At 41.6% G+C, this 18,690-nt stretch overlaps 16 non-coding genes across 16 annotated transcripts; all 16 read right to left on the bottom strand.

Annotated features, from left to right (window-relative positions):
• Positions 1-562: 562 nt before the first annotated feature.
• On the bottom strand, positions 563-644 carry trnas-uga (transfer RNA serine (anticodon UGA)). Its single transcript has one exon. It is a non-coding gene; the product is annotated as a tRNA-Ser (tRNA).
• A 1,385-nt stretch (positions 645-2,029) lies between these two features.
• On the bottom strand, positions 2,030-2,111 carry trnas-uga (transfer RNA serine (anticodon UGA)). Its single transcript has one exon. It is a non-coding gene; the product is annotated as a tRNA-Ser (tRNA).
• A 7,915-nt stretch (positions 2,112-10,026) lies between these two features.
• Positions 10,027-10,108, bottom strand: trnas-aga (transfer RNA serine (anticodon AGA)). The gene has a single exon. It is a non-coding gene; the product is annotated as a tRNA-Ser (tRNA).
• Positions 10,109-10,428: 320 nt separating this feature from the next.
• Positions 10,429-10,510, bottom strand: trnas-uga (transfer RNA serine (anticodon UGA)). Its single transcript has one exon. It is a non-coding gene; the product is annotated as a tRNA-Ser (tRNA).
• A 382-nt stretch (positions 10,511-10,892) lies between these two features.
• Positions 10,893-11,005, bottom strand: trnal-caa (transfer RNA leucine (anticodon CAA)). Its single transcript has 2 exons — positions 10,968-11,005; positions 10,893-10,938 (listed from the first exon to the last, which is right to left on the bottom strand). It is a non-coding gene; the product is annotated as a tRNA-Leu (tRNA).
• A 764-nt stretch (positions 11,006-11,769) lies between these two features.
• Positions 11,770-11,851, bottom strand: trnas-aga (transfer RNA serine (anticodon AGA)). The gene has a single exon. It is a non-coding gene; the product is annotated as a tRNA-Ser (tRNA).
• Positions 11,852-12,170: 319 nt separating this feature from the next.
• On the bottom strand, positions 12,171-12,252 carry trnas-uga (transfer RNA serine (anticodon UGA)). The gene has a single exon. It is a non-coding gene; the product is annotated as a tRNA-Ser (tRNA).
• Positions 12,253-12,634: 382 nt separating this feature from the next.
• On the bottom strand, positions 12,635-12,747 carry trnal-caa (transfer RNA leucine (anticodon CAA)). The gene is made up of 2 exons: positions 12,710-12,747; positions 12,635-12,680 (listed from the first exon to the last, which is right to left on the bottom strand). It is a non-coding gene; the product is annotated as a tRNA-Leu (tRNA).
• A 770-nt stretch (positions 12,748-13,517) lies between these two features.
• trnas-aga (transfer RNA serine (anticodon AGA)) lies at positions 13,518-13,599 on the bottom strand. The gene has a single exon. It is a non-coding gene; the product is annotated as a tRNA-Ser (tRNA).
• Positions 13,600-14,386: 787 nt separating this feature from the next.
• On the bottom strand, positions 14,387-14,499 carry trnal-caa (transfer RNA leucine (anticodon CAA)). The gene is made up of 2 exons: positions 14,462-14,499; positions 14,387-14,432 (listed from the first exon to the last, which is right to left on the bottom strand). It is a non-coding gene; the product is annotated as a tRNA-Leu (tRNA).
• A 776-nt stretch (positions 14,500-15,275) lies between these two features.
• On the bottom strand, positions 15,276-15,357 carry trnas-aga (transfer RNA serine (anticodon AGA)). The gene has a single exon. It is a non-coding gene; the product is annotated as a tRNA-Ser (tRNA).
• A 319-nt stretch (positions 15,358-15,676) lies between these two features.
• trnas-uga (transfer RNA serine (anticodon UGA)) lies at positions 15,677-15,758 on the bottom strand. Its single transcript has one exon. It is a non-coding gene; the product is annotated as a tRNA-Ser (tRNA).
• Positions 15,759-16,139: 381 nt separating this feature from the next.
• On the bottom strand, positions 16,140-16,252 carry trnal-caa (transfer RNA leucine (anticodon CAA)). Its single transcript has 2 exons — positions 16,215-16,252; positions 16,140-16,185 (listed from the first exon to the last, which is right to left on the bottom strand). It is a non-coding gene; the product is annotated as a tRNA-Leu (tRNA).
• Positions 16,253-17,014: 762 nt separating this feature from the next.
• trnas-aga (transfer RNA serine (anticodon AGA)) lies at positions 17,015-17,096 on the bottom strand. The gene has a single exon. It is a non-coding gene; the product is annotated as a tRNA-Ser (tRNA).
• Positions 17,097-17,416: 320 nt separating this feature from the next.
• Positions 17,417-17,498, bottom strand: trnas-gga (transfer RNA serine (anticodon GGA)). The gene has a single exon. It is a non-coding gene; the product is annotated as a tRNA-Ser (tRNA).
• Positions 17,499-17,883: 385 nt separating this feature from the next.
• trnal-caa (transfer RNA leucine (anticodon CAA)) lies at positions 17,884-17,996 on the bottom strand. Its single transcript has 2 exons — positions 17,959-17,996; positions 17,884-17,929 (listed from the first exon to the last, which is right to left on the bottom strand). It is a non-coding gene; the product is annotated as a tRNA-Leu (tRNA).
• Positions 17,997-18,690: the final 694 nt, after the last annotated feature.

Here is an 18,690-nt window from a genome sequence, read left to right as displayed (position 1 = left end):
GTTCATGCCGTTGATTAATAAACATACATGAGATCAGTGAATTCAGGCATTTTCTTCACATTTATTCACGACATAGGAGAAATAGTCGCCAACCCGCGCCATCTTGTATTTCTCAACTGTAAAGTTTTCCTGCCCCGTCCGCAGCTAATATCCTTTGTCCTTCAAAACGTCACCTCCCAAAGTTACATGACTACACCCCCATTCGTCGCACTGTCTCAATACATTTGGTCAACCATGCTTCCCCCTCTCTGACCCACGATGGAAAAACACAGTTTTCAGCCTTTCAGAACAAAGGGTCTAATTAACACACATTCACCTCCCCCCATCTCATCTGTCCTGTAAGAGACTCACCCTAAACATTTGAATTATCACATCAAAACTATACTGAGTAAATTTAAGCAATTTTGTCCAATTCTAAATAGTCATAACTAAATCAAAACAGTTATAATTAAATAGAAAGAAATATTCTATTTCAGGACCCAGTCACACCTTGACATTACTATTCATTTTGACGCAGGTGAAGCCAAGAGAATATAGAGAGCAAAATTCCAGAAAGTAATTGCGTTGTCGGCAGGATTTGAACATGCGCAGGGAGAGTCCAACGGATTTCAAGTCCATCGCCTTAACCACTCGGCCACAACAACTTATAATTTTAGCTTTTAATGTTAATATTAGGGTTAACACCAGTGCTTGTCCCTCTACATTTCGGGAACAGTATGAGCTTCAGTTGGCTTCTTGATTGGCTGTCATTCTGTTCCATGCATGTCACAATCACCATCTACTTACAAAGTAATTCGATGGTAGGGCTCGCGCTGACTTTGGTCAGAAGGGGCTTGTCGGGGTCATTAAAAACCCACTTATGGCGTCTACTAGTCTTTACAGAATCAGATTTTAGGAACAAGCAGCTAATTTCTTAGCCAAAATGCATCCAGAAGTACTTTTCAGCTATGCGTTTGGAACCCATGCCTTCATTTGTAGGCAGAAATCCCAATTTGCTGTGGAAGGAGTCATCTTTTGTCAGGTGGCCAAGAGTACTCGTCGATGATGAGTTGTAACAATCTGTATTTCTTGGGAAGCTAAAATGCTATAAACTGGTCAGTTAAGTACTGCTGAGTCCATACTCATGTTCAGATGAAATGACAAGACTTTAACTCGAGCCTATGTCTTTCTTGGGAGACCAAAAACCCCAATACACAGTGGAAGGAAGTGCACCTTGTCTAGCACCTTAGAACACTTGACCAGGCTGACACTTAAGAACTTAGCATTTACACTTGTGCCAGCCCACGTCGCAAACAGCAACCGGAAACAGCACCAAAAGTCCATACTCATGTTCAAAAGGAATTGACAAGACTTTTGCTTGAACCTATACCTTTCTTGGGAGTTCAAAATTCCCAATACACAGTGGAAGGAAGTACACCTTGTCTAGCACCTTGGAACACTTGAAACTTAAGAACTTAGCATTAACACCAGTGATAGCCCACACGTCACAAACAGCAACCGGAAACAGCACCTCTGAGACACACAGAAGTCGGAAGTCCTGTCTCCTCCGTGGCGTATACCACATAGAAATGCTCACATACTTAAACGAAATAGACTAGACCGAGAGCTAAACTACACAAGACACACTCGTTGTCGGCAGGATTCGAACCTACAAGGGGAGACCTCAAAGGATTTCTAGTCCATTGGCTTAACCACTCAGCCACGACAACCTTGCGCATGTAGCTTTAATATTAAAACTAGTGCTTGCTGAATCGATCCGTTATAGGGAAGAGTTCCGAAGGAAACAGCACCTCTTGCAGACCACAGATGGCCTCAGACCTTTAAGTCTAGTCTCTTAGTAAATTCTGAGAAATCAAGTCAACAGACACACTTTTAACAGTACTTGGTTAAGAGTGGGGTTTGAACACAGACTTCAATTTGATCAGAAGCCCCAATTTGCTAAGGACCCAGTCACACCTTGACATTACTATTCATTTTGACGCAAGTGAAGCCAAGAGAATATAGAGAGCAAAATTCCAGGAAGTAATTGCGTTGTCAGCAGGATTCGAACATGCGCAGGAAAACCCCAATGGATTTCAAGTCCATCGCCTTAATCACTCGGCCACGACAACTTATTATTATTGCTTATAATGCTAGCATTAGGGTTAACACCAGTGCTTGTCCCTCTACATTTCGGGAACAGTATGAGCTTCAGTTGGCTTCTTGATTGGCTGTCATTCTGTTCCATGCATGTCACAATCACCATCTACTTACAAAGTAATTTGATGGTGAAGACATTTAACATTTTCTATGCATATTTTTACTGTTTATGAATCTACTTATAGTATATAGATGCCATATAACTGTGATAATGTTTGTGTGAAATATATTGGACATATAACTGTAGTGTAATGAATAACACTTTTCACTCTTTTCCAGCTGGTGAGATAGGAATGCACATGGGAGGCATGTTCTCAAGTTCTCAAGTTGATAACACTGTGGGTCTGAGGGAGTCTGGGTCGCATGGTAGTACCTGTCTAATCATATATTTCCGGCTTTGGACGAAACTGGAGTAAACATGTCAGTAAATCACTTGTCTGTCTATTATAATTGCTAACCCTTTGTCCAGCCTCAGAGGAGGAGTATGCTTTTTTCATCTATAAAACGGACTGTGTGTTTTCATATGGACACACTCGAGGCTTAACATCACCTTTGAATGTAAGCATGTCTTGTGTCTTTTAGGAGCTCCTAAAATAAATCTTTTGCAAAAGAAGCTTCTTCATCAGATCTCATCTGCAATTATTTCGAACACGCAAAGATTACATTTAATATAGTAATCAAATAATACCTTCAATTGGTGACCTCCGACGGCAACAAATTGGGACGTTTTTGCAACAGCTGTGATGATCTTGGACAACTGAATTTCTAAATGCGCAAATATTAACAAGGTGAGTGGACAAATTATCCACGTAGAGAAATTATGCTTGTTTGGGATTACTCAGAGCTGCATTACGTCTGTGCTAAATTGTATTTGAGATCTGTGAGCAAGTTAGGGGGGTTTTAAAGTCGTATTTGTTACGGAGGGACGCGAAAGTCCTCGATTTTGACAATTACTACGACATTGAACCATGCATGGGTTGGCCCGTTGAATACGGAAGTGACGTCAAGTGGGAGCGCTCCGCCGTTTGGAAACGGCATATGAGATTGGTTCCGCGGTGGAATAGGCTGTCTTGTTTTTATTTTTATTTTGGTATGAATAAGCCCTCCGAATAATTTTACGGAGTGAGCGGAGAGGATAAGCCGCCCGTGTGGTATCATTCACACGGTGTGTGTGCTCTGGGTTATTAAAAACCGTGGGACATAATTCCTCGGGGTGTGTGTGTTGTGTCGAATTAAGCCGCTCGTGTGATATTCACATTGGAAGCGAGAGCTATGAATTAAGCCGCTCGTGTGATGTCATTCACATTGGAAGCGAGAGCTGTGAAGAAGCCGCCCGCGAAGATCCGGATAAGTATTTAATAAGTCGCGCAAAAAGATATTTAATTTCTGTTTTGTATTTTCTTTTTCTTTTTATTTTTCTAAAAAAAATATATATATATATATATATATATATATATATATATATATTTATAATATTTTTTTGGGGGGATTAATGAGAATAGTTTTGATCTGTTGTATTGTAGTATCATAAGTGAGACGTCACTAACTTTATAAATATTATAAACGACTAAATTACTACATATAATGGACGACATTTTTGACCGAGACTCAGGGTGGTTTGATTTGCGTAAACTTCCGGTCCATACTCAAAGCTTGTCGCTAAGCGAACAAGTCACGGCCGCAACACTCGTCATGGCTGAAGCGCTGCCACCACGGCGACGGCGGAAGATGAAAAATCTTTTAAATGAATGGATGCGGACTAATTGTGATAAAGGTTGGTTCCCACCGTTAAAATCTGAGACATGTCTGATTGCATTAATGAAGTCTGTAGAAGTTGATTGTGTAAACAGCGCCAGATGCTGATTACCTCCGTGAAAAACACATCTATAGTTTCTTCGAATGGAAGAAAAGTTAGACGGTGTGGGGTCGTGGACCAAATGTTGGTTTGTGCTAGAATGTTAGCGTTGGGTAGCTCTGTGAAAGTTGCTCGTAAAACTGTTGAGCGAGTCCGCTAGCCACGGCTCGGCTAACGGCAACGTGTTTGATGAACGCATGGCGAATGCTAGGCTAAAATCTCCGCCATCTTAAAATTGTTGGAAATGAGACATGACCCGGAAAATAGATTAAATAAGGCAAAAGTTTTCGGATTGGAATTGGCTCGGCATGCGGAGATTCCACAGTCTATTGGTTCTAGATGGCGTACTAATCTGGAGCATGTGTGACTTGTGTGATTAGGAGAGAATGTTTTTTGTTATAAAATGACTAGGGTCAATTGTGTGATTATAATGGGAATTTTTCTAGTTGGTATGTGTGTGCGTATGTGCCCCAAAAGTTTGAAAAAGTTGAGAGAATTGTTGAGTAATCGAATGAGACCTAGATAAGGAAAGTGGGGGCTATCCGGGTGGTTTGGAAGTTAACTGAATCTGTAATTGTGAATAAGAAATGTGTGGGTGGATATTTCATTTGTTTTTCTTTAAAATCTTTAACTGTATGTTTGGTGTTGTTTTTGAGTAGAAAAGACTGGTGTGATAATGGCGTTTGTTTTTCGTATAGGAATGTAGAAAAAAAAAGAAGAAAAAAATAGGTTTTGAATGTGATTTTTCCTCCCCCTTTTTCTGCTCCTTCCCTGTGTCTTGGAAGAGAGGAGGGGGATTTGTGTGGAAAATAGGAGTCAGAGGGCAATGTGTCCTGTAATGGGAGCTTTTCTTTTTTCTAGGTAAGAGAAGAATGCGGAAAGATAAAGAGGTCTAGATGATACCTACAGGCCACTATCCATATTATTTTTAAAAAAAAAAAATCAGATCTGTGTTTTTTATAGTTGAATGAGTAATAAAACCAAATTTTAATATAGTTGAATAAGTAATAAAACCAAATTTTAATTGAAATAGACTTTTCATTTTTGATTTTTTGATTTCCCCTGCATCTCTGATACTGTAACTCATTCGTAGGTGTGAAAATGATTTAACCTTTGTCCTTATCTGAGTCCCATTCTAGAAGTCTGAGAAGTCCTGGAATTTGAGACTTCCCTCCATGTGGAAGCATAATTTAAGGTAACATGTAATGAAGAAGGAGTCTATGGTAGACATGTGCGTAAATATAGTAATACTACTTGCTATAGTGTAGTGAACATATTTAAATAAAACTACAAAATACATATTTTTTGAGAAAATTATTATTTTTAATTATAACAAGCATATAAATCTCTTGCTGTGATCTCATCTCCCTCTGTCTGTTCCGAGTGTATAAGTGTTTCAGGCAGGTTCAATCTTTGACGAGAGGTGTTGTTCTTGGGTGTTTCCAACGTGCTGGAATAACCTGGCTGTTGGGCACAAAGTGGACGGCGAACTGAACAATGGTCACTTTCGGGGGGGGGGGAGTGATCACACGGACTGCGAAAAGGATGGTATACTGCAAATCCGCTCGCCATGAGACTGTTCAATGACTCTTATGAATTATCTGAGCAAAATGTCCATCAACTCTTTGAGCAGACATCTCAAACTCTCATCACAGCCGTCCTGATGAAACTGTCAGGGGTCTCCAGTGACAGCTAAGGCCTGCTTTGAACTTTGCCCTGCATAAACTGCTATCAACAAGGACAGGAAGGAATATGAACTCCAGTGTGGACTCAAAGTTCGAGTCATCTGAGATCGGCCTTTGAGTCATATTTTGGTCTGTTTGGGTACAGTTTGCACTCTGTACTGTGTCGGAAAAGGAGATGTGATCTATAGCAACGCAGTTTCAGAAATTGAGAACGGCTTATGTGAATTAGGGTAGTATAAAATTTATTCTAATCTTTAATACTATATTTTCCGTTGTTTGATGCTTGTTGAATTTGGTCTTCTAATTTTTGCCCATTTTCCTTTTAAATTTTACTGTAGCTTCTGGATTGGACTCAGATGTGGAACACTTACGGCAAAATTGCTGGTTAAAATTTTTAAATTTTTGATTAAGGTCGCAGCACTGATTTTTAATTGGGTCATGATCTGCAAAGTTGCCTACTGTGTTTTACAAGCCCCGCTACTCTGTAGAAGAGGGGAGGATAATTAGCATTTTAAGATTACTTTTTGGTTTATTTGAAGTAGGTATTTTGATCTTTTATCTTATTTTACAGTTAGTTTGTTTTTTCCTCACTCTGTGTTGCCTGGACAGGATTCAAATTTGCGCCTCAAGGGCTTTTGTTTTTATGAATTGTTGCAAGCTAAGCAGGATCTGCTCCTGTAGTCTTGGTGTTGGCCAAATTGCCCCAATTTGGTTTTTATTATCAACAGGACACAAGGTGTCAGTTTTTTTTCCCTTTTTGAAGCAGCAATTTGTAAGCGGCTGCAGTTTTCACATTCAGGTCTGAAATGATCAAAATTGATCTTTATCAGATGATGAAGATGTCTGTGTGTGTCACGAAGGAAGGTATGCACACAAACAGTTCATGTTGAATTAAATCAATATAAGACTATAAGTTAGTCTGAATGAGGTGATACTTCTATAGTATGTGAGTGAATTAATTCACAGATGGAGAATTGAAGTGTTCGGATTTCGACCATGGGAGGAAAAGTAAGTGCTGGCGAAGACAACTCATGGTGAAAATAAGGTAAGTATATTCAATTTCAGAAACAATTGAAAAGTATAATTTCTAGAGCCTATGGAATTTGCCATTTAGGTGTGGAAGGAACATTGGGACACCTGGTGGACATTATTTTATGAGACAAGTTGTAAAAATGAACTGTAGGACTGCAGTGTTTATTAAAGGTATAAATATATATAAATCTCTTCTCAGACTGTTTATGGCCCGGCCGGACATGAGCAGTTTTGGGTTAAGATGATGTTGTTTTTAAATGATTTACACTGCTATAATAAAAACTAGCGTAAAAATACAGAAAATTGATGTATGATAAAAAGTACATTTATGCTAAATCTACAATAGTAAATATCATGGTAAAATATTTGATTAATCATTATCTACTATTATAAGGGCTTCTTAGGAATATTGGATTAGACGAACCCATTTGAAAAAACAAAAACTTCATAAGATATAAAAAGGCTGGACTCCTTTTGAGGGTCATAAAAACAGGCTGTTTCCCACCCCCAATGTTCCGCTGGGGGAGTCACACGTTGAGAGGCCCCCGGTAATTAAAGAGATAGTGTCTACATTCTCTAAGCTAAACAGATGTTCCTTCAAAAATAAGTGATTGTGAATATGTGTGGTTGAAAGTAACTAAACGGAAATGGTCTTGTCCTCGTTGGCTAGGTCCATTTAAGGTCAAGGAGCGTACATCCTGTGCGGTGCGCTTGTATCGGAAAGGAGCTACTTGGTATCATCTCTCATCTACAAGGCCGGCTGTTTCTGGTTCAACGCTGCCACCAAGGGCAACCATCTGATGATCTACGCCCACACCAGTTGGAGCCATCTCACCGAGCCCCACCACGCCGTTTCCAGTGTCTACCTGACAAGCTGTCCAAGGAGGGAAGCTGCAGCGTAGGAGGTCCTGGAAGGAGATTCATTGTAGTGCCTTTTCCATGGGCAAAGCTGACCAAATGTCAGTCTGCTGTTTGAAAGGGAGAAATCACTCAATGGTGATTTGAGTCACATGCCCCTTTTCATCAATTCACAAGGATAGAGTCACACTGGGAATGAAGTCCCGTGACCTTTCCTGCGATCTCTGGCAGTGAGCCAGGGTTCGGAAAAAGGCTGACAACGCCTCTAAAAAAAAAAATAAAAATCATCAACCAACGACTGACAAACATCCTTCTCCTTCGACGAAAGAACTTCTTCTCAAGATGGCTTCGATGAAGAACTCTGCTACTAATTGCTGCATTGTGACGATTTTTCTCTTGTTAATTGTTGTGCCATTTTGGTTTTTCATGAAACCCCTTGACGTGAGTTTGAATACAACACACCGGTAAAAGAAATGTTATTTCTACCCAAATTCCAATGGATAATGAACTGGGCGTATAATAACTCAATTGTCCTGACCGTTGCTCCTAACACAAACACATCTGTCAAACTCCCCATTAAATCTTTGAAGGGATTTAGTAGTGGGGGGCCGACGAAGGGGGGCCTTTGGCTCAAGTACTGGTGGTATTTGACAGGTAGTGTTTTACGACTGGACTGGAGCACCTTCATTACCACCCAAAGTGGCCGATACTGGCCGTCAGGTTCCAATGGTGAGGCAGTTTTTTTTTTTTAACAAGAGAGTAACATTGAGAAGAATGGGACATCAATTTGAATTAATTTTTGTTCTTCCTGAAGGTAATATCCGGCCACCTAATGTAACCATAAATAACACCTTTTGTTATGGCCTAATGCGGTGGGCATGGTTCTCTGGAACTGATCCCTATTTTCCAATTTTAATTTGCATTGATAAAACTATGAGTAAGACAGAACAACCTAAAATGACTAAATCAGAATCATATAGCCCTTGATATGTTACTTGCAGAAAGGGGTGGTGTTTGTTCAATGTTCGGAGAACAATGTTGTACTTTTATTCCTAATAACACTGCACCGGATGGAAGTTTAACCAATGCCATTGAGAGACTCCGAACACTTAATAAGAAAATGAAAGAGCAGTCCGGTATCGATACGTCAATTTGGGATAACTGGATGGATGTTTTTGGAAGATATAAAAGTTTGGTTTCATCAATTTTAATTTCGATATCCGTATTTGCAGCTTTCTTGACAACTTGCGGTTTGTGCTGTATTCCTTGTTTGAGATCGTTGTGCACGCGGCTTATTGCCACAGCCATTAAAAAGCAAGATGTACAAAACAAGTCGTCTTATATGATGGTTGAATCTGTAACTTCTAAAGCTATGACCGCGGTGGCGACATCAGATGAAGATCCGGCTGGAATTTTTCTCTAGACTATTTCTAAGGGGTTTAATGTCTTATTTTGAACAAATATATTTTGTTCATTGAGGGACTGAAGACATTTAACATTTTCTATGCATTCATCATCATCATGGATATCAATGTACTATTTTAGCGTGGGTCGATGCCTTTCGTCTTGTAAGTGTAGAGCTGCTTGCAAACGCTCGCCATTGCCCGTTCCCTCCTCCATCTAGCTCCATCTAACGTCTTCTACTGCCGCGTCAATGCTTTCCAACCACGGAGTCACCATCATCTTCATCATCGATGATGATGATCGTCATCAACAATGTGCTTTTTTAGCGATGCTTTTGGTCTTTGAAAAAAACGGCTCTGGCGTTAGCTCCTCGCGACCGGACGCCATTTTTCCTTTGTTTTACATTCTGATCTCCTGCTCAACGCTCTAGCTCCGCCTCTACTGACGCCCACCCGATCTTGTCAAAAGAGAGTCATCGCTGCCCTCTAGGGGCCAAAAATAGTCATTAGGCTCAAAAAACCTGCTTAAAACTTTCAGGAGAGCTCCGCAAGCCTTCCCAGCACCCGTTTAAAAAAAAAAAAAAAAAAAAAAATGGGAGGACGTCTTTTAACGTCTTTGGCGCTCCTCCGTAGGTTTTTGCAGAACGTCATTTAACGTCTTTGGCAGTAAAAGAGTTATGAACTCAGCATTAACACCAGTGCCAGCCCACATGTCGCAAACAGCAACCGGAAACAGCGCCAAAAGTCCATACTCATGTTCAAAAGGGATTGACAAGACTTTTGCTTCAACCTATACCTTTCTTGGGAGATCAAAATTCCCAATACACAGTGGAAGGAAGAACACATTGTCTAGCACCTTGGAACACTTGACACTTAAGAACTTAGCATTAACACCAGTGATAGCCCACACGTCACAAACAGCAACCGGAAATAGCACCTCTGAGACACACAGAAGTCGGAAGTCCTGTCTCCTCCATGGCGTATACCACATAGAAATGCTCGCATACTTTAACAAAATAGACTAGAAAGAGAGCTAAATTACACAAAACACACTCGTTGTCGGCAGGATTCGAAGCTACGAGGGGAGACCCCAATGGATTTCTAGTCCATCGCCTTAACCACTCCGCCACGACAACCTTGCAAATGTAGCTTTAATATTAAAACTAGTGCTTTCTGAATAGATCCGTTCTAGGGAAGAGTTCCGAAGGAAACAGCACCTCTTGCAGACCACAGATGGCCTCAGACCTTTAAGTGTAGTCTCTTAGTAAATTCTGAGAAATCAAGTCAACAGACACACTTTTAACAGTACTTGGTTAAGAGTCGGGTTTGAACGGAGACTTCAATTTGATCAGAAGTCCCAATTTGCTAAGGACCCAGTCACACCTTGACATTACTATTCATTTTGACGCTAGTGAAGCCAAGAGAAAATAGAGAGCAAAATTCCACAAAGTAATTGCGTTGTCGGCAGGATTCAAACATGCGCAGGGAGACCCCAATGGATTTCAAGTCCATCACCTTAACCACTCGGCCACGACAACTTATTATTATTGCTTATAATGCTAACATTAGGGTTAACACCAGTGCTTGTCCCTCTACATTTCGGGAACAGTATGAGCTTCAGTTGGCTTCTTGATTGGCTATCATTCTGTTCCATGCATGCCACAATCACCATCTACTTACAAAGTAATTCGATGGTAGGGCTCGCGCTGACTTTTGTCAGAAGGGGCTTGTCGGGGTCATTAAAAACCCACTTATTGCGTCTACTAGTCTTTACAGAATCAGGTTTTAGGAACAAGCAGCTAATTTCAATGCTTACAACATGATGACCACACAATCCAAAGATTACTGTAAAACCTGCATTCTCGTCTGTAGGACAAGTGTCCAGAGCCGAATAAAAAAACACACATGTTGAAAATACCTTGTCAGGAGTGTGATTTGAACCCACGCCTTTATTTAGAGACCAGAAAGCCAAAACCACTGAAGAAAGATGCATATCTTGAGTCTGGCGCCTTAGACCACTCGGCCATCCTGACTTGCAAGAACATTAAAATCATGGGAAACAAAACCTACAACAGTCTGGTCTTAGCCAAAATGCATCCAGAAGTGCTTTTCAGCTATGCGTTTTGAACCCATGCCTTCATTTGGAGGCAGAAATCCCAATTTGCTGTGGAAGGAGTCATCTTTTGTCAGGTGGCCAAGAGTACTCGTCTATGCTGAGTTGTAACAATCTGTATTTCTTGGGAAGCTAAATGCAATAATCTGGTCTGTTAAGTACTGCTGAGTCCATACTCATGTTCAAATGAATTGACAAGACTTTAACTCGAACCTATACCTTTCTTGGGAGACCAAAAATCCCAATACACAGTGGAAGGAAGTACACCTTGTCTAGCACCTTAGAACACTTGACCAGGCTGACACTTAAGAACTCAGCATTAACACCAGTGCTAGCCCACATGTCGCAAACAGCAACCGGAAACAACGCCAAAAGTCCATACTCATGTTCAAAAGGGATTGACAAGACTTTTGCTTGAACCTATACCTTTTTTGGGAGACCAAAATTCTCAATACACAGTGGAAGGAAGTACACATTGTCTAGCACCTTGGAACACTTGACACTTAAGAACTTAGCATTAACACCAGTGATAGCCCACACGTCACAAACAGCAACCGGAAACAGCACCTCTGAGACACACAGAAGTCGGAAGTCCTGTCTCCTCCGTGGCGTATACCACATAGAAATGCTCACATACTTTAACAAAATAGACTAGACAGAGAGCTAAATTACACAAGACACACTCATTGTCGGCAGGATTCGACCCTACGAGACGAGACCCCAATGGATTTCTAGTCCATCGCCTTAACCACTCGGCCACGACAACCTTGCGCATGTAGGTTTAATATTAAAACTAGTGCTTGCTGAATAGATCCGTATAGGGAAGAGTTCCGAAGGAAACAGCACCTCTTGCAGACCACAGATGGTCTCAGACCTTTAAGTCTAGTCTCTTAGTAAATTCTGAGAAATCAAGTCAACAGACACATTTTTAACAGTACTTGGTTAAGAGTGGGGTTTGAACACAGACTTCAATTTGATCAGAAGTCCCAATTTGCTAAGGACCCAGTCACACCTTGACATTACTATTCATTTTGACGCTAGTGAAGCCAAGAGAAAATAGAGAGCAAAATTCCACAAAGTAATTGCGTTGTCGGCAGGATTCGAACCTGCGCAGGGAGACCCCAATGGATTTCAAGTCCATCGCCTTAACCACTCGGCCACGACAACTTATTATTATTGCTTATAATGCTAACATTAGGGTTAACACCAGTGCTTGTCCCTCTACATTTCGGGAACAGTATGAGCTTCAGTTGGCTTCTTGATTGGCTGTCATTCTGTTCCATGCATGTCACAATCACCATCTACTTACAAAGTAATTAGATGGTAGGGCTCGCGCTGACTTTGGTCAGAAGGGGCTTGTCGGGGTCATTACAAACCCACTTATTGCGTCTACTAGTCTTTACAGAATCAGGTTTTAGGAAAAAGCAGCTAATTTCAATGCTTACAACATGATGACCACACAATCCAATGATTACTGTAAAACCTGCATTCTCGTCTGTAGGACAAGTGTCCCGAGCCGAATAAAAAAACACACATGTTGAAAATACCTTGTCAGGAGTGGGATTTGAACCCACGCCTCTATTTAGAGACCAGAAAGCCCAAACCACTGAGGAAAGATGCATATCTTGAGTCTGGCGCCTTAGACCACTCGGCCACCCTGACTTGCAAGAACATTAAAATCATGGGAAACAAAACCTACAACAGTCTGGTCTTAGCCAAAATGCATCCAGAAGTGCTTTTCAGCTATGCGTTTTGAACCCATGCCTTCATTTGGAGGCAGAAATCCCAATTTGCTGTGGAAGGAGTCATCTTTTGTCAGGTGGCCAAGAGTACTCGTCTATGCTGAGTTGTAACAATCTGTATTTCTTGGGAAGCTAAATGCAATAATCTGGTCTGTTAAGTACTGCTGAGTCCATACTCATGTTCAAATGAATTGACAAGACTTTAACTCGAACCTATACCTTTCTTGGGAGACCAAAAATCCCAATACACAGTGGAAGGAAGTACACCTTGTCTAGCACCTTAGAACACTTGACCAGGCTGACACTTAAGAACTCGGCATTAACACCAGTGCTAGCCCACATGTCGCAAACAGCAACCGGAAACAGCGCCAAAAGTCCATACTCATGTTCAAAAGGGATTGACAAGACTTTTGCTTGAACCTATACCTTTCTTGGTAGTTCAAAATTCCCAATACACAGTGGAAGGAAGTACACCTTGTCGAGCACCTTGGAACACTTGAAACTTAAGAACTTAGCATTAACACACACCAGTGACAGCCCACACGTCACAAACAGCAACCGGAAACAGCACCTCTGAGACACACAGAAGTCGGAAGTCCTGTCTCCTCCGTGGCATATACCACGTAGAAATGCTCACATACTTTAACGAAATAGACTAGAAAGAGAGATCTAAATTACACAAAACACACTCGTTGTCGGCAGGATTCGAACCTACGAGGGGAGACCCCAATTGATTTCTAGTCCATCGCCTTAACCACTCAGCCACGACAACCTTGCGCATGTAGCTTTAATATTAAAACTAGTGCTTGCTGAATAGATCCGTTATAGGGAAGAGTTTCGAAGGAAACAGCAACTCTTGCAGACCACAGATGGCCTCAGACCTTTAAGTCTAGTCTCTTAGTAAATTCTGAGAAATCAAGTCAACAGACACACTTTTAACAGTACTTGGTTAAGAGTGGGGTTTGAACATAGACTTCAATTTGATCAGAAGTCCCAATTTGCTAAGGACCCAGTCACACCTTGACATTACTATTCATTTTGACGCAAGTGAAGCCAAGAGAATATAGAGAGCAAAATTCCAGGAAGTAATTGCGTTGTCGGCAGGATTCGAACATGCGCAGCGAGACCGCAATGGATTTCCAGTCCATCGTATTAACCACTCGGCCACGACAACTTATTATTGTTGCTTATAATGCTAACATTAGGGTTAACACCAGTGCTTGTCCCTCTACATTTCGGGAACAGTATGAGCTTCAGTTGGCTTCTTGATTGGCTGTCATTCTGTTCCATGCATGTCACAATCACCATCTACTTACAAAGTAATTGATAGTAGGGCTCGCGCTGACTTTGGTCAGAAGGGGCTTGTCAGGGTCATTAAAAACCCACTTATGGCGTCTACTAGTCTTTACAGAATCAGGTTTTAGGAACAAGCAGCTAATTTCAATGCTTACAATATGATGACCACACAATCCAATGATTACTTGTAAAACCTGCATTCTCGTCTGGAGGACAAGTGTCCAGAGCTGAATAAAAAAAAAAATCACATGTTGAAAACACCTTGTCAGGAGTGGGATTTGAACCCACGCCTCTATTTAGAGACCAGAAAGCCCAAACCACTGAAGAAAGATGCATATCTTGAGTCTGGCGCCTTAGACCACTCGGCCATCCTGACTTGCATGAACATTAAAATCATGGGAAACAAAACCTACAACAGTCTGGTCTTAGCCAAAATGCATCCAGAAGTACTTTTCCGCTATGCGTTTTGAGCCCATGCCTTCATTTGGAGGCAGAAATCCCAATTTGCTGTGGAAGGAGTCATCTTTTGTCAGGTGGCCAAGAGTACTCGTCTATGCTGAGTTGTAACAATCTGTATTTCTTGGGAAGCTAAATGCAATAATCTGGTCAGTTAAGTACTGTTGAGTCCATACTCATCTTCAAATGAATTGACAAGACTTTAACTCGAACCTATACCTTTCTTGGGAGACCAAAAATCCCAATACACAGTGGAAGGAAGTACACCTTGTCTAGGACCTTGTCTAGGACCTTACAACACTTGACCAGATTGACACTTAAGAACTCAGCATTAACACCAGTGCCAGCCCACATGTCGCAAACAGCAACCGGAAACAGCGCCAAAAGTCCATACTCATGTTCAAAAGGGATTGACAAGACTTTTGCTTGAACCTATACCTTTTTTGGGAGACCAAAATTCTCAATACACAGTGGAAGGAAGTACACATTGTCTAGCACATTGGAACACTTGACACTTAAGAACTTAGCATTAACACCAGTGATAGCCCACACGTCACAAACAGCAACCGGAAACAGCACCTCTGAGACACACAGAAGTCGGAAGTCCTGTCTCCTCCGTGGCGTATACCACATAGAAATGCTCACATACTTTAACAAAATAGACTAGACAGAGAGCTAAATTACACAAGACACACTCGTTGTCGGCAAGATTCGACCCTACGAGACGAGACCCCAATGGATTTCTAGTCCATCGCCTTAACCACTCGGCCACGACAACCTTGCGCATGTAGGTTTAATATTAAAACTAGTGCTTGCTGAATAGATCCGTATAGGGAAGAGTTCCGAAGGAAACAGCACCTCTTGCAGACCACAGATGGTCTCAGACCTTTAAGTCTAGTCTCTTAGTAAATTCTGAGAAATCAAGTCAACAGACACACTTTTAACAGTACTTGGTTAAGAGTGGGGTTTGAACACAGACTTCAATTTGATCAGAAGTCCCAATTTGCTAAGGACCCAGTCACACCTTGGCATTACTATTCATTTTGACGCAAGTGAAGCCAAGAGAAAATAGAGAGCAAAATTCCACAAAGTAATTGCGTTGTCGGCAGGATTTGAACCTGCGCAGGGAGACCCCAATGGATTTCAAGTCCATCGCCTTAACCACTCGGCCACGACAACTTACTATTATTGCTTATAATGCTAACATTAGGGTTAACACCAGTGCTTGTCCCTCTACATTTCGGGAACAGTATGAGCTTCAGTTGGCTTCTTGATTGGCTGTCATTCTGTTCCATGCATGTCACAATCACCATCTACTTACTAAGTAATTCGATATTAGGGCTCGCGCTGACTTTGGTCAAAAGGGCTTGTCGGGGTCATTACAAACCCACTTATTGCGTCTACTAGTCTTTACAGAATCAGGTTTTAGGAACAAGCAGCTAATTTCAATGCTTACAACATGATGACCACACAATCCAATGATTACTGTAAAACCTGCATTCTCGTCTGTAGGACAAGTGTCCAGAGCCGAATAAAAAAACACACATGTTGAAAATACCTTGTCAGGAGTGGGATTTGAACCCACGCCTCTATTTAGAGACCAGAAAGCCCAAACCACTGAGGAAAGATGCATATCTTGAGTCTGGCGCCATAGACCACTCGGCCACCCTGACTTGCAAGAACGTTAAAATCATGGGAAACAAAACCTACAACAGTCTGGTCTTAGCCAAAATGCATCCAGAAGTGCTTTTCAGCTATGCGTTTTGAACCCATGCCTTCATTTGGAGGCAGAAATCCCAATTTGCTGTGGAAGGAGTCATCTTTTGTCAGGTGGCCAAGAGTACTCGTCTATGCTGAGTTGTAACAATCTGTATTTCTTGGGAAGCTAAATGCAATAATCTGGTCTGTTAAGTACTGCTGAGTCCATACTCATGTTCAAATGAATTGACAAGACTTTAACTCGAACCTATACCTTTCTTGGGAGACCAAAAATCCCAATACACAGTGGAAGGAAGTACACCTTGTCTAGCACCTTAGAACACTTGACCAGGCTGACACTTAAGAACTTAGCATTTACACTTGTGCCAGCCCACTTCGCAAACAGCAACCGGAAACAGCACCAAAAGTCCATACTCATGTTCAAAAGGAACTGACAAGACTTTTGCTTGAACCTATACCTTTCTTGGGAGTTCAAAATTCCCAATACACAGTGGAAGGAAGTACACCTTGTCTAGCACCTTGGAACACTTGAAACTTAAGAACTTAGCATTAACACCAGTGATAGCCCACACGTCACAAACAGCAAACGGAAACAGCACCTCTGAGACACACAGAAGTCGGAAGTCCTGTCTCCTCCGTGGCGTATACCACATAGAAATGCTCACATACTTTAACGAAATAGACTAGAAAGAGAGCTAAATTATACAAAATAGACTCGTTGTCGGCAGGATTCGAACCTACGAGGGGAGACCCCAATGGATTTCTAGTCCATCGCCTTAACCACTCGGCCACGACAACCTTGTGCATGTAGCTTTAATATTAAAACTAATGCTTTCTGAATAGATCCGTTATAGGGAAGAGTTCCGAAGGAAACAGCACCTCTTGCAGACCACAGATGGCCTCAGACCTTTAAGTCTAGTCTCTTAGTAAATTCTGAGAAATCAAGTCAACAGACACACTTTTAACAGTACTTGGTTAAGAGTGGGGTTTGAACGCAGACTTCAATTTGATCAGAAGTCCCAATTTGCTAAGGACCCAGTCACACCTTGACATCACTATTCATTTTGACGCAAGTGAAGCCAAGAGAATATAGAGAGCAAAATTCCAGGAAGTAATTGCGTTGTCGGCAGGATTCAAACATGCGCAGGGAGACCGCAATGGATTTCCAGTCCATCGTCTTAACCACTCGGCCACGACAACTTATTATTGTTGCTTATAATGCTAACATTAGGGTTAACACCAGTGCTTGTCCCTCTACATTTCGGGAACAGTATGAGCTTCAGTTGGCTTCTTGATTGGCTGTCATTCTGTTCCATGCATGTCACAATCACCATCTACTTACAAAGTAATTGATGGTAGGGCTCGCGCTGACTTTGGTCAGAAGGGGCTTGTCAGGGTCATTAAAAACCCACTTATGGCGTCTACTAGTCTTTACAGAATCAGGTTTTAGGAACAAGCAGCTAATTTCAATGCTTACAATATGATGACCACACAATCCAATGATTACTTGTAAAACCTGCATTCTCGTCTGGAGGACAAGTGTCCAGAGCTGAATAAAAAAAAAAATCACATGTTGAAAACACCTTGTCAGGAGTGGGATTTGAACCCACGCCTCTATTTAGAGACCAGAAAGCCCAAACCACTGAAGAAAGATGCATATCTTGAGTCTGGCGCCTTACACCACTCGGCCATCCTGACTTGCATGAACATTAAAATCATGGGAAACAAAACCTACAACAGTCTGGTCTTAGCCAAAATGCATCCAGAAGTACTTTTCCGCTATGCGTTTTGAGCCCATGCCTTCATTTGGAGGCAGAAATCCCAATTTGCTGTGGAAGGAGTCATCTTTTGTCAGGTGGCCAAGAGTACTCGTCTATGCTGAGTTGTAACAATCTGTATTTCTTGGGAAGCTAAATGCAATAATCTGGTCAGTTAAGTACTGTTGAGTCCATACTCATCTTCAAATGAATTGACAAGACTTTAACTCGAACCTATACCTTTCTTGGGAGACCAAAAATCCCAATACACAGTGGAAGGAAGTACACCTTGTCTAGCACCTTAGAACACTTGACCAGATTGACACTTAAGAACTCAGCATTAACACCAGTGCCAGCCCACATGTCGCAAACAGCAACCGGAAACAGCGCCAAAAGTCCATACTCATGTTCAAAAGGGATTGACAAGACTTTTGCTTGAACCTATACCTTTTTTGGGAGACCAAAATTCTCAATACACAGTGGAAGGAAGTACACATTGTCTAGCACCTTGGAACACTTGACACTTAAGAACTTAGCATTAACACCAGTGATAGCCCACACGTCACAAACAGCAACCGGAAACAGCACCTCTGAGACACACAGAAGTCGGAAGTCCTGTCTCCTCCGTGGCGTAT

The sequence above is a fragment of the Vanacampus margaritifer genome, chromosome 2, assembly GCF_051991255.1.
Source record: "Vanacampus margaritifer isolate UIUO_Vmar chromosome 2, RoL_Vmar_1.0, whole genome shotgun sequence".
In the NCBI taxonomy this organism is placed as follows: domain Eukaryota; kingdom Metazoa; phylum Chordata; class Actinopteri; order Syngnathiformes; family Syngnathidae; genus Vanacampus; species Vanacampus margaritifer.
Note: the sequence above shows the minus strand (reverse complement) of the source record. Positions and strands in the feature narration are given on the sequence as shown.